The 15589-nt window shown below is 39.2% G+C and overlaps 1 protein-coding gene across 2 annotated transcripts in view; it reads right to left on the bottom strand.

Annotated features, from left to right (window-relative positions):
* Positions 1–720: 720 nt before the first annotated feature.
* LOC146668798 (endonuclease V-like) overlaps positions 721–15589 on the bottom strand; it is a 68493-nt gene continuing 53624 nt past the window's right edge. For both annotated transcript variants that reach the window (XM_085410818.1, XM_085410817.1), the window contains one exon: positions 721–1020. The gene's annotated coding sequence lies outside the window, so the exon portion shown is untranslated. The remainder of the gene's footprint in view (positions 1021–15589) is intronic.

The raw sequence follows: 15589 nt of genomic DNA, 5'->3' as shown, positions 1-15589 counted from the left end.
GCTGGAGAGATTGTGTCTCTCAGTTGGTTTGGGAAAGCCCCGGTTAATTTGGAAGAGATGGCTGAAACTCAAACCTGGATAAGCAGCAGGTTGGGTGTTTACATGTACAGAAACCTCTTAGTAGCAAAACACCTTTCAGACCTCCTAGTTTCTCTGTTCACGACCAGAATGCAATTTCAATGTATTTTTTTTATAGATGAGGCTTTCGAATTCCCTGAGATCCCTGATCTCATCAGCAATCACTGCAGCAATTTTTAAGCAATATCAATGAGAGCAAACATTATTAGTTTGCAATCAGTCATCAAGGATATGATATCGCAGTCTGTTCACTGTGTATCTACAGTATAGTATTTGTCCAGTGTTATAAGATACATACTTCACTCTGTCCAGTCTGCGGTTTTCATCAGCTGATCCTCCGACCCCTCCTGCTGATCAATACTGCCCCATCTGACCACTTCTATTCCTGGCCACATCCCTGCAGAGTCAGCCCCCTTCCCCCCCCTGCCCTTTTCCGCTTGCCTCGCTGGGACCAGGCTGGCACAGCGGTGCAGGTTGCCAAGTCCAACTCATTTAAAGAGAGACACTCAGCGACAACACGTACAGGATATGGCCAAAGTGATGTTTGTGTGCGGTTACCACATGCAGCCGTTGTAGCTCACCACATAATTCAACATGAATATTATACACATATTAACAGCTGACAAGCACTCTGCGGCAGATCAAGGACATTTATGATTTATTTACAAGGTTCCCAGAGTAAAAAACGGAGTGACCCAAAAATGTAATGAGAACAGTGCATAAAAAGAGCCACGCTGACCCATATCCAATTAAAATATGGGGCAAGTACATAAAAAGATACAGTTAATCTGACAGTGTCTTTTTGGCAGAGAGTAAAACAGCTTTGCTTTTAAAAATTACCACACACACACACACTCACACACACACACTGATGGACTTCTAAGGTGTCTTCTGTACTTGCTGGCTTTTATCTCTGACATCCTTCTCTGCATCATTTGCAACCTGGCACAAGAGAAAGAAAGACAAAGAGCAAACCATTTAACCAATGACACGTAATACAAACTCCATTTCACTGAGTCAACAGTATTAAAGACCAAAAAAGAACAATCTTAAAAGCCGTTTAAGTCAGCGTAACTGATGGTCACATTAAAATGAAAGTCATTTAGCATTCAGTGTCACCTCAGACTGCTAAAAAAACACTTGAGCTTTTGCCTATTAAGCATTTCAGAATCACTCCTAGAAGTTTAACTGAAAATTAACCTCAAACTTAAAAGCACTCATACTAAGTGGGATGTGAGAGGTATTCATTATGCTGGAAGACTGCATAACATTGCTCTTTTGCGCTGCAGAGGAGTAGAGATTTTGGTCACATGTTGGTTTCTCCTACAGCTCCGGCTTTATAAATATTAGTAGTAAAATGTGACATGCAGAAAATATTAGCACTTTATTATGTGTAGATTTTATATATATCGGCATTAATCGATTTATCAACCTAACATTGACGGTTGAGATTCACCTTTTTGAACATATTACAGTGGCTGGTGTTAGTTTGTGGTTCTCGCATCTGCAATTCACTTTCATAATTTTTTTCACGAGTCAGTGATTTGGATGTGTGACTGAATACTTTTGGCAATGTAGTGAATGTTATTTAATTATTCATAATGAAAGGTTCTTCTTTGGCACCAAGTGTGGAGAACAAAAGAAAGAAACGAGTTAACATCATTGAAACAAACTGTAAACAGTATCAGCCCTGAAATTCTTAATTGGTGCATCCCTGGACTGTAAGCTAGTAGATGATGATAATATAATGATATTAACATATGCAAACAGAAGCGCTCTGGTGTCTTCAGAAAAAGTCAACTGTTGAGTAAATGTATCACATGGTTGTTTTTAATTAAGTTGTAGAGTGCTCATACTGAGACGCCCAGCTGTGTGAACAGTTTGATTTATGAATCATCCACAACGGTCATCACTTTTTTAAAAGCTTCTCTATTTTACCTTTATTAGACAGGCACGTAAACAGGAAGACAGGAAACATGGAGATGGATGATTGTTTTTAATTTCTAGAGTGAATCTGCTCCTCAATAATATTTTGCCACCATTGTCTTACAATAAACTTATAATTGCAGATACATTTGGAGTGATTTGGGTTTTCTTTTTTTCTTTTTTTTTTTACATTTAGTCAAGATTTGGACTGAAGGTGGACCAACAAAGACAAAAACATCTGAAACTGAAGTAAAAGTGAATGTTATTGAAAAGCTGATAAACTAAAGTCCAACAAACAATGGAAAGAAAAGTGAAAAACACAAACTGGTAAACTGGTATCAGAACCAGAATCAGCTTTACTGACCAAATCTGTGTACACATGTCACAGTCTGGCTGCAAAGCTGACTGTGTGGAGTGAGGAGGCAGACCCATGAGCAACACGCAAAGAGACAAAACAAAACTTGAGCGTGACAAAAACAAGCCATTTATTAAGGCTGACAAAAAATGTACAAAACAAAAGGCAAAGATGAAACTAAACAATAACCTAAACTGGGTGAACTAAGATTAAAACATGAAAAAACCTTTAATGTTTGACAGACTAAATGCACACATGAGGTGAGCAGGAGAAGTGGAAACACATGAATGAACATAACAACATCACAGGGGGAGAGTAAAATTAAACACATTGAACATAGGAACACAAGACCTCTCCAAAATAAAACAGGAAACATAATGAGACGCAGACATGACAACAAGAACTTGACAACACAAGACACGCAGACATGAAACACATGAAGGGCAAGGGAGACTTAACACAGGGGTTGAAGACCTAGTCCTGGTAGAAATGAACTCAGAAAACCTTAGAAAAGAAATTAAACATCAAAATAAACTAAAACTCAAAATGCTGGGTCAACAGACCCAGGTTTGTGACAACACGTACAAGGAACTGGACTCTATTTCCAGAATCAGAATCAGACAGACTTTATTTATCCCCAAGGGGCAATTAAGAGATGAGGTAGAAGAGACTCATGGGAGGGAAAACAGATGATCTGACAAAGTGAAAGTCAAGTCTACACACACACACACACACACACACACACACACACACACACACACACACACACACACACACACACACACACACACACACACACACACACACACACACACACACACACACACACACACACACAATGTTAAAAGCTAAAATAAATGATTGTGGAGCAAACAGAGAGGAACAAAATTAGGAAGTAAAACCAAAACAAGTGAGAAAACCCTTAAAGCAGGGGTCCCCAACTCCAGGCCTCGAGGGCCGGTGTCCTGCAGGTTTTAGATCTCACCCTGGGTCAACACACCTGGATCAAATGATTAGTTACCAGGTCTCTGAAGAACTGCAAGACATGTTGAGGAGGTAATTTAGCCATTTGAATCAGCTGAATCACAGACACATCTAAAAACTGCAGGACACCGGCCCTCGAGGCCTGGAGTTAGGGACCCCTGCCTTAAAGTAAAACAGGAAGCAACCACAAGAAGACAAAGGCTCTCATGAAAGGCATCAGTAAACCTTATGACAGAGAGAGTAATACAGAAGGCATGGGAAGAAAATAACAGAACAACTTCAAACTAAACCCGTATAGAAACCATACTAACCATAACTTAGCTATGTCACAACAAGAATTTTCAACCAAAGTAATGTTCCTCTGATCAATACGGACCCCATTCACTTCCCGGGAAAGTATCCTGATGGTGGAGAAGTGATTTTACTTAAAGGGCAGTTTTCCGCCAGGGGGATTCATCATATATTACTGCTCACATTATAGCATCCTACCACAGCTCTGTGCGGCAGCAGCAAAAACTGGAACCTAACAACGAGGCCCATTAGCAGCCTGTGTCATTATTTTTCCCCCTCACTGCAGAGGCCTAGCTTGCAACTCGAGTCCAGTTAGTTTGGGCCCTATAGCAACACTACACAAAGCAATTTGCTCCCAATGGCCACCCAGGATATTTCCAGTGCATTACAGAGTCAATCAGCATCAGCAAGTTAACTGGAAGGAGAGCAACACAGAGACAAAAGCGAGAGCCAGATGGAGAAGGAGATGGAGAACTGTCATCGCGTTACAGGTGACTACCGTGCTGGTCAAGGTGCTGAATGGGTAATAAAAGGGCATCGTAATGGAGTGGTAATGGCAATCTGGTCATTACACGAGGCTGAACCAGGGTCTCAGTTGGAGGAAAGAAGATGAGCCCACGCTGTGTCTGCATCAGTGAGTGACGGCCCCCACTGGAAGTGGTGTTAATATACTACCGGATATATTAGCTATTAGACATGGACACATTATGTCATGGCTGGTAATTATGTAGAGGTATTATTAGTTCTGTTGGTGGTCATATTGCTTCCTGGAAAATTACCTCTGTAGGTGGAGCTCTGTTAAATTAACACAGCACCCTTGAGTCTGTCCTGGGAGAATAGCACAACATCAAATAGAAGAGATTCTTTTTCTCTCTTATTTTAAATTGTAGCTTTATAGACAAAAATATTCCAGTTCACTGAAAACTGGTCTGTCACAGCTGAGCCATTTTTAGCCTGCTTTAGTAATCAAATGTTTTACAACTTAACCTGTTTAGAGGATATCCATCTACTTATGCCTACTGATTATGGACTAGGGTGGCTTAGATCATTTTTACTGTATATGAATGTTAATTGTGATGTGGTCACACATTAAACACATCGACATTAAACTGCTCCATCCTCACTCCCTCTGAGCTGCTAAGTGGACAGGGTTACCACCTTTTCTAGCAGAAGCCTTTAATTTACTTTATTACTGGCACTTTTTCCATGCAATCCTACTTTCAATGGCAGGATTAAATGATATTTCCAGTGTAGTGCAACTTGTCCATAATTTCTGTCAGTAACAAAGATAGTGTACCTATCAAGAGATACCACACGGAAGGCAGATGGGCAACAAATACAAGCTGCCAGATATTAGACATACCCATTTCTGTATTATGAGTTTTAGGTACCTGTGGATCCCTCTGGGATAGTTTTGCATGTAATGAGCTGCAGGTGAGCTTCTCTAATTGGCTGACTGAATAACTGTGTTAATGAATATATTCATAGTTTTCCATCTTGTGACCATCACAAAGCCCTGTAGACGAGCAAAACTGGGTAACAGTTTCAAGCCAAAACTCCAAAATTGTACAGTCCATTTTGTTATGTTTCAAATTATAAGTATATAGATTTTTTATTCAAAAAAAAAAAAGCATAACCCCAATTTTTTTCAGCCAGTAAAATCATTTCTGCTAGTACCTTTCATATCATCATATAGCAAATCCCTCCATTTACAATGTTTTATTCTGGACGAGTCAATAAAAGCTGACTTTTGTGTTGTATTTTCAAGGTGCCTGACATATAATCGATTACTCTTACTCCTTTTATACACAGCAGCATATTCAGGACTCACTCCCCCCCAAACACAGACACACAGTTGCAGGTCCATACAAGGAATTAAACATCATGATCATATAATTTGGGGGAAATTAATAAGATTTTGGTATGAATAAAAAATCAGTCTCTCTGTGCCATCAGTCATCTTTATTTCCTCACTAATGCCTTGCTTCTTGCTTCCTGAGAACTTCTACTTTTACATCTTCGCTGCATACGACTCTGGATACTGTGGCTCCTCTGAAAAACAAAGCCTCATATCAGAATACTTGACTTCCTGGCATAACTCAACTGCGCTGTGATTTGGCGCTGTGTACATAAAATTGAACTGAATAGCACCAAATTACAACAACAGTCATCTCACGGCACTTTATATTGTAGGGTAAAGATCTACAATAATTATGAGCAAGCACCTAGTGACAGTGGGAAGGAGAAACTTCCTCCTAACAGGACAGAAACCGTAGCAGACTAGAGTCAGGGAGACGCAGCCGTATGACACGACTGGTTTGGCTTGAGGAAATTGCGTCAATGATATTTTAAAGAGGTTAACACAAATAGTTATGAGAATATAAAATTGCTTGTTCTACGAAAACTCAATAAAAACACTTTGATTATAAAATTGCTTGTTCTATAATTATTTTACATCTTTACACCACAGCTAACCTTACGTGCTCTGGAGATGACGGGTTTGGTGCATTATGGCCACTGTGCTTGAACACCTTTCGAGCAGTGAAACAGTATCTAGTAGAAAGTCATCCAATTTAACAGTAGTGATTACCTATGCTGACAGGCCACTGTTAGTCTGTCACGTACTGGTGTGTGCTGAATGGAAGGAGAGGACCCAAATGCAGGACTGCTGAAAAAGTGCCCGACTTTATTGACTAAACTGAGAGGCTAAACATAAATGACTGAATGACGGGAAACAGGAGAGGAGTTGACGATAACGAGACAAGGAACTGAGAGAAACTGAGTGCTTAAATAACTTGATAATGAAGAGGACTGCAAACAACTGAATCTAATCAATGGGACAGAGGAAGTAAAATTAAACATAATGCACACTGACAAGAGACTAACACAATAAAACAGGAAGCAGGTATGGGGTCACTAAACAATGGCAAAAGGTCCAAAACTGAAAACACTGTGTGAACGACCCAGGAAGCCTGACACAGACAAATATAACTTCAGCTTCCTAACCTAAACACTGACAGCTCAGTAAAGTTTGTTTTCAATATTGTAGAAAACAGCACAAGATTTGAGACAAAGATTTGATGGGCTTTGACAAAGAGTTTAATTGCTTTCAAAAGCTTATTAATAAGTAATGAGATGGATTACTGTTTGCAGTTTCCATTTGCACTTTCAGGACAGCGTAACTGATCTGTATCACAGGAAAAGGCATCATTTTCTGCTTTCTTATTGTTATTTTTTCTGTCTGTTTTTCAAACTGTTTATCACATCTCCATTAAGCTCCACAACCCCAAAATCTGTATGAATGATTAACAATAAAAAAAAAATCCAAGCTGATTTTTAAAAAAAATGAACAGCTTGATAACATCTGCAACTCCATCTTAACTTAGTTTAATTTCCCTTCATAAATCAGAAGATTAATTTGAATTCACCTGGATTTTTCACATGCCTCAAAGCACTGGCTCTGTCTCTCACAGTTTGAGGAACAACATGTTTTGTTTTGCTTTTCACGTGTGGCTTTTACCTATAAAAATGTAAAAATAAAAACAGACAATGTCAGACTGACATAGAATAGTTGAAAAGAGCAAGGTGACCTATTCCCATTTCGTCTTGTATTTCTCTACTGTCCCATCAGGCCTTTCCTATTATAGACACTAATTAAAGTAAAAAGATCCTCGCTGTTGAGTGTGGCCTCAATCTTTTTTAAACACATGCTTGCAGCAACACATTTTGACATTGCATGTGTTGTCTATTAAAAGGTGATTGTTAATTAAAGACACTTAATGAGTGTTGGAACTGACAAAGTAGAACTTTGATGGCTGATGGCTCAGATAATTAGTGTTGGAGAGCATTACTCTAATAGGCTGTTATGGATCTTTTCTAAATAGATGTAAGACATGATAACACATGAGAGGATACTGTAGCGATGCACCACTAATTATGAGTAGGGGCCACTTTAATTGTTTTAAATACACCCAGACTTGATGCATTTACAAACAGAAAACATGAAGGTAGTACTTTTATTTTACTCCTGTGCTGTCTGCATGCAGGTGTCTGGCTGTGTTCAGGTTCAGCCAATAGCCTTGGGTTTCTTTGCTTAAGTCCTCCTTGCTGTGCTGTCAGACACCCCATGAGCTGTGTCAACCAATATTGTACCATTTTTCAAAAGGGAAACCCTGAGGTTCTTTGAAGGATGAAGGAAGAGGAAATCTACTGAGTCCCAAATTATTGATATTGTAGCTACAGGTAACTTTTGAAATAATATAGAAACTCTGAGTAAACAAAGCTGCTAGGCCTGATTTTTCAGGAAGAGTTGAAATCAATCACAAGTGCCAATGACAAGCAGGAAAAAGTTCTTTCAAATACTGGTTTGACTCAATTTAATGATCAAACATGGTCACTGTTATTCTAATAATGCAGTGTCATTTTAAGTGGGATCCCACAGGGATCTGGATTGGGACCACTTTTGTTCAACCTAACAAATAAATATATACAAAAAAAACCAATTTCTTTTTTTAAAATGAGACTTTCAGGCGCTCGACATTTGCTGTTACCAGTTACCAGAATCATTGTCAGTCGACACTCTGAGCATTGTTTAAACAAAAAACTAACTGTTATTATATTCAGAGATAACAAGGTTCAGATAACAAGTCAGTATAATAATCAACCCATCTACAATGTATTTATATCTCATAACCCTTGGCTACACAAAGTTATATATATTTGCTGATGACATAAAATTGTTCATTTCCGTGTCCCTAATGATAAAATTCCATAGACTCTCTTTAGAGACTGTGCAGGGCTTGTTATAGATGGTAAGCTGCACTTTCATAATGACATTTCTAATTTGATAATAAAGAAATATCAGAAGCTTCTTAGCCCTAATGTGATTTACAGTGCATTTTACACAAAGTTCTTTACTCCATTTCTCTCTTTTTGAACTAAAAAGCATTTATTGACCACAGAAATCTGCTCTCTGCTTGTTTCAGTTTTCTGTATTCAAATCAATTAAAGCTCTCCCAGTGTCCAAGACCCTTAATGGCTCTAAACAACATATCAGACCCACTTTCAGCCTCTAAGGTCTCAAGGCACTCATATCCTTCAGCATCCTAAAGCTTTAAGCCAAGGGTGTCAAACGTACGGCTTGTGGGCCACATCCAGCTGGGATAATTTCATATGTCAGTTATTAATGGCCTGTCAGTATGTGGGAGCTGAATCTTCAGCCCTGCTGAGAATCCATGCAGGCAGTGGTGGGACTTTATTTTGATGGGCACACCATGCAGCCAATCACATGCAAAGGCAGACTGGGATGATTATGTGAAAGAAGGAAGATGTTCCAAGACAGCAAGTGTAGTTGTATAGGCCAGGTACACAGAGAGACGGGGCAGCTGGATTTAAATGCAAGCATGTCAGAAAAAAGCAACAAAAGGAGCACAAATGTTAAATGAGCAGCATCCGGCTGCATTTTAATGATAGTGGAGACTGCAAAGCGGAGGAAAGCATTTATAAAATTAGGAGCTGGATAAAGTAATACCTGTTTCTATTTTCAGCCATTTTCCATTGTGGAGGACAAAAACGTTCATACTAATGTAGGCCTTAAATCTCATGTGTGTTTTCCCTCTTACTATTAAGTCCATTTTATGAAAACAAAACTAAATTTTAAAAATTCCTTCCTTGAAAAAGATTAAAGTTACAGCTCAGCATTGAATATTATTTCCTATAAACTAAATAAAAGTGTCTTTGAATGGCAGAGATGCAGAAATGTGTGCATGTAGCTCACCACAAACAAGCGCAAGCAGAAATTTTGGACTTTTAACTGTACTTTCACAAGTTTTACAGCTTTTCGTTCTGATAAAAACCTCAGTTATGGCCATTCATACTACACAAAGTAATTAAGCAATAAACAATTAACCTGTTGAACCCCAATGCCCCCGCTACCGGGGGCGAGAGGGAGAACATCTGGTTTAACGTGATGTAGCGCCTGATCTGTTATTTAAATATAGACATGTGTGGTATCCATAGAGACGTCAGGATCTCAGCTGAAAGCTCACAAAACGATTTCAACAACCACCAAACAGCTAAAGAAGCAAACGATTAAAGACAGATTCCTCAAAAAGATGTAAACACAAAGCACGGACCCACCCGTTCACCTGACGGCACAGACATGCCCTCAGGTGCTGAAAGCAGTTTCTAAAACCACAGGTTTCGTCTAGCTCTGACCAAAATTCACTGAACCTGCCAAAAAAGGACCTCTGGCAAGAAAGCCTAATTTCTGCTATTCAGTACTGAAGAAATTTCAAGGTTCACAAATCATGCCAAATTACAAAAAGCATGTCTCTAATAAAACCTCCATAACTTCTGCTTTACAGTTTAAAACAAAACAACAACAAAAAAACTGGACTGAACTACAGAACCATGTGAAATGAGTTTGACACCTCTGCTTCAAGCAAATCAGGTTAAAAGATTTTATGAAAATTCTTCAAAAAAAAAAAAAAAAACAGCTAATCTGAAACTTGCACAAGACCATGTGTCAGTTTGTAACATCTTATTTGACTGTTTATGGCTTTTAGGATTTAAAGTATAGTATACAGTGTTGCTGATGTTGAAGTTATCTTCAATTAAAACCAACCTATTTATTCATTTTGTTCTCTTTTTCAATATTTTTTTTTTATATACTTGGAGTAAAAACTCCTAGTTGATTCAATATCAAAGGGCAGTGTTAAACCTGTACAGGAGTGTTTCAGCTGAACTTTAGAGCTATCTTTCACTAAGTGGTTTTTTGATCTTACAGAAGGAAGGAAAGAGATAAAAAGGTTGACCTTTGACATTAGCAGCCAGGTGCCATCTCTGCTAACCTGTCTGACCCGTGTGTTTAGTGATCCGCCTGAGTCAGATCTGGTTTCACTGCTCAACCACAGTCTAATTGTATGTCAGACACACAAGAGTGGACAGAGAATGAGAGCAGATCAGAGGAAATGAGACAGGATCTCTTAGTGCGTGCCAGTGAAAACTAATGGCAACGGAGCCAAAATGTCTCTGTTGCCATTAGAAAACCCTGCTACACAAGTCTGTGGCTGGTTTTCTTTCACTTTAAACATGTCTACTTTTGTTTTTATAGAACATTTTTTCCAGTCAGCATATTTAAACACAAACTGCATGCCTATTTCATAACCTAAGTAACAACAGTTAAAACCCATTAACAACCCATTCTACAAAGTTGCAAGTTGACATTGCTATCAGCTTTGCCAGATATCCATCCATCCATCCATTCGCTTCCGCTTATCCTTTTCAGGGTCGCGGGGGGTGCTGGAGCCTATCCCAGCTGTCTTAGGGCGAGAGGCGGGGTACACCCTGGACAGGTCGCCAATCTGTCGCAGGGCCAACACACAGGGACAGACAACCATTCGCACTCACATTCACTCGCACATTCACACCTAGTGGCAATTTGGATTATCCAATTAACCTATCCCCACAAGCTGCATGTCTTTGGACGGTGGGAGGAAGCCGGAGTACCCGGAGGGAACCCACGCAAACATGGGGAGAACATGCAAACTCCACACAGAAAGACCCCGGCCTGATGGTGGAATTGAACTCAGGACCTTCTTGCTGTGCGGCAACAGTGCTAACCACGGTGGCACGGTATCTTTGCCAGATAATGCATATCTAAAGGCTGTGACATTTTGTGATAGTTATACCTGCTAAACACCAGTATGCTAGCTTTGCTATTAAATAAGATGCACATGCTTTGCCTGCCTCACAGAGCAGCTATTTCAGCTGACATGTAACGCATTGTGAGTACCTGTCACAAATCTGATAAATCATACTCCTTTGTTATTTGCTGATTATGAGGGGGGTGTAATATTTATTTCTGTAGTTGAAAACAATTTCAAACTGCACAGTATTGATCTGACTGTCAGAAAGAGGTTAAAAAAAGGAATCGGGCCTCTGCACATCCTTCTTTGTACAACGTGCATGCAAAAACTGCAAATAACAGCAACATTAAGTAAACGTTAAAGAACAAGTATAAGACATTATTAAGTCATAGAGATTTTTGAACTGAATGTAGTTGCGTGATATCCACTTGAGGCTGGCTCCAAAAGCAAGCCAAACTCCACAGGTCCAATCTTACAGTAAAAAATAAACATGTTTGCTGCATAGTACAAAAATGATTTTGGTCTCTATGCATAATTCTTCCTTCTTAACAGCTTTATGGTGGGTGAATATTTATATAACATCCATCTGGATACTGGAGATAGAGGTATGGCTGCATGGACACACAGGTGTCCTGACACAAGGAGCTGCAGCCAGTTGCTGTTTGTCTCCTTTTTACTAATTTGAGAAACTCAACTGGAACTAAAAACTCATGTTTGTATTGTTGATGCCTTTGAGAATCTGTAAATATCTATTAAACATTATGGCATATTGTGAGACACCAACTGTCCAAGAAGTTTGTTTCTTCAGCTTTACTGAGTAATTAGTCTGCTACTTAATTGGTAACCAAGTAACAGTGATTAGCAGATATGTGTGTCTGTGCATTGCACCCATATAGTTTATAGATGCAGCTTGCTAATTATGTTTACTCGGGTTAGCTGATGACTTAGTACCTCACCCTTTCATCCAAGTACGGTCACTTCTAGCACCAAAAACTCAACATAACAGGAGCCAAATGCTGACATTGAGACTTCAAACTGTGGAGTCCAGAAACAAACAGGATGATGGTGGTTACATCTTTTATATGTGTTCATAAGGAAGTAATGACACTGACCTTTAATTTACATAACATGAACAAATGGGCATTGATTTATTGTGGAACATTAGTCAGCTTCCCTTTCACTGCACACCAAGATGAAAATGCCATATAGATTAAAAAAGAAAGAGGAGGAAGAAGAGAAGCACTGCTTATGAAACATACTGTACAGCAGTCAACAACAGCTGGTCTCTGGGTGTTTTTTAATGTACAACAATACATTTACATTTGATAACCCATGGTCTCACACACACACGCACACGCACACAGTTCTGAAAATGCATCCGCGTGTGTAGAAACATTTGCACATAAAACTCTCTGAAGTCAGCACATTTGTAGATGGTAAACAAGCCTCCGAGCTTCTTTGCCATGCTGGTCAGGCTTTAGGCATTACTAGCGTACACAAGATTTCCTCCACCCACACACACACACAACCACACAGCTGTAAACATTAGCAATATTTTCCCATTTCCTCTGCAAGGCAGGCAGGAGAGCAGTAGATCTTCAGCCCTTCACCGGTAATAATCTCCTTTACACTTCACCGTGCCAGGGAGATGAATCGTGGTGGATGGGGTCACAGTGTTTGTGTGTGTGTGTGTGTGTGTGAGAGAGAGAGAGCGAGAGAGAGAGAGAGAGAGAGAGAGAGAGAGAGAGAGAGACAGACAGAAGGGGGCTCTGATGTACCATGCGAAGGCTGCCCTTTATGGTCTTTGCATGTGGGGTGCAGACAGAGGCCAAGGGCCTTACAGATACAGCCTGTGGAGGTGCTGAGCTGTTTTCACTGATGCATATGAGGTCACTGTTTTGTGTAAAGACCTCTAATTTTCCAAACAGCTTTAGGTCACCTTTTACGGCTGATATACATATTGTACTTTCAGTTGATATAGGAGCAATAATTATCTTAGATTATGCTATGTTTTGCTGTCATAATGTGTTTTCTCGTATCAACAACACAGACATCCTTCCTTCCTGTGGACATGCCACAGAAATATCCATCCAAAGAGGCTGATGCCGTCCCAGCTGTGATTGGGGAGAAGCTACAAACAGAGTGGTACCTCTAAGGCTCAATTACTAACATTAACAGTACTTCTATAAAATCTGCGTACAGTACGCAAAGTATAAACTTCTTGGTGGATATGGTTACTTCATGCATTTCTTAATATTCTGTGTATTTTTTGATTAATGAAACAAAAATATAAAATAAGTATTTCTTTAATGAGCTGCTGGCTGTAGTTTCCTATTTATTATTTATTTCATACCACGAGCACACTTTCAAACTATTACTTTACAAAAGTACCAAGAAACCAAAATTATTGATGCATGTGCTCCCATATGTCTCATACATTAATGAAATAGTCAATTTGTATTGTTGCTACACTGAGAGTTGAATTACTGCTTTTTTCCTCTTGTCGTATTTTACTATGATTATTTTCAGCTGCATGGGACAATCATAACGTTAAATTAGCGAACCAGACATTTGCTTGCTGTACATCAGAGAGAGAAGCTAGACTCACACATAAGATCTTCACCTTGAGCCCTAATCACTAATGCATAATGGCATCAGACACTTAACCCACGTCACCTGTGTGGGTATCTGGAGTGTTTGGGTGGTTGAGTTCACAAAGGGCTCTAAAGGCAATAAAAATGAGCGATGTTGACCCACCATCATGACATAAAAAAAGCCCCACTTCCAGTGTTTTGCTTTGCATCTATTCTGACAGTTTTTACTTTGTTTGGCCTTTTCTTGTTAAACCTTTCACTGACCTTTCCATGTAAACATTCTGCTAGGAAAAACAGAACTGAGCAGTTTGATACCACAAATACTTCACAAAAGTCCAGCGACAGACAATAAATAACTAAACTGCTTTTTTAACTGAGGAATTTATTTCCTATTTGTTTTGTCTGCGTAACCAGTGTGTTTCTGTGTTGTGTCTGACGATGAAAGGCAAAAAGAAAGAAAGACCTCCAAGTAATTAACTCGCTCCAGCTTCTACAACCAAGTCAGGAAGAGGGTTAGCTCAACCCAACAACTTCCAAGCTAGCAAGAATTATCCATTCATACTAGCATTGACGGTGCCTAGAACACATATGTGGCGCACAAGTACTACACATTTATAGCATCTAGCAAAGACAGGCATACTGATGACAATAACTGCACTAAAAACACACAATCAGAAACATCAGGGTGGCTAAATATACAGTATATGTGTGTTATACAGTGTTGGAAAAGAAATGACACCAACCTCTCCCACAGGGGAATGGTAGATATGGGGAGAGGCCAAAGGGGTACTCTGGAACTTATAGGGGTGCACCACAGAAGAAGAGGAAAAGGATGAGGAGGGGCTCTAACTGATAATGAACATAACTACAGGCTTGGCAGTCCGAAAAGTCAGGTATAAAAGGAACGGTTTGGGGTCTAGAACCCATTTTGTGTAATTATAACAATATGTAATTTATGGCCCAGTTACATCTGTACCATAATGACTTTACAAACCATGAACAACATGAGTGTGTTAAGTGCTGGATGCATTACATGGACACAGTTTTGTGCCTGAAATGTGTACACAGGTTTAGGGGAAGAGAGCATTCAAATGAATCATACGAAGTGATTTACTAAGATTCATAGCATGCAATTTACTGCAGACTGCACGTGTCTTATACTGGAACTTTCTTGCTTTGCATAATAATGGCAGTAATTCCTACACAGTTGTGCAGTGTTGTTGTTAAAGGTCTTAAATTAAAGCTCAGTCTGCACCTCATTTACATTCTGATTGTTTTGATTCAATCCATCCAAGACAAGATTACCCAAAAAAGTGTTACTGTCCCAAAACTTATCCATGACTGTACCATACCAAAATATGCTTTCTGTATGGTGAAAATGTATTTTCACTTTTATGAGTAATTTATGACAGAACTAAAGTTTTGTATCTGTGTTGTTTTAATGAATCCTGAGGTGTCCCTTAAGCAGTATACATGACCTTGGATATGATTCTTGACTATTTTATCTCATGTATCTTTATTCATTTAAGCACATTATGTAAGTATACATATTAATATCCCAGTCCAGAGGACATATATGAATGTGGAGCTGTTCAGTTTGTTGATCGCTCCGTCTTTGTGCCATTTCAGTGTTTACACATTTAGAAAACATCACAAGAATATGTAAATCTCATGCTCACATTCAATTAAAATTCAAACAGCTTCACAAAAGT

This window comes from Rhamphochromis longiceps, linkage group LG6, assembly GCF_057381845.1.
Source record: "Rhamphochromis longiceps isolate RC_006_pf linkage group LG6, R_longiceps_female_GT1.1, whole genome shotgun sequence".
In the NCBI taxonomy this organism is placed as follows: domain Eukaryota; kingdom Metazoa; phylum Chordata; class Actinopteri; order Cichliformes; family Cichlidae; genus Rhamphochromis; species Rhamphochromis longiceps.
The sequence above is the reverse complement of the archived record's forward strand: the minus strand, read 5'-3'. Positions and strand labels throughout refer to the sequence as shown.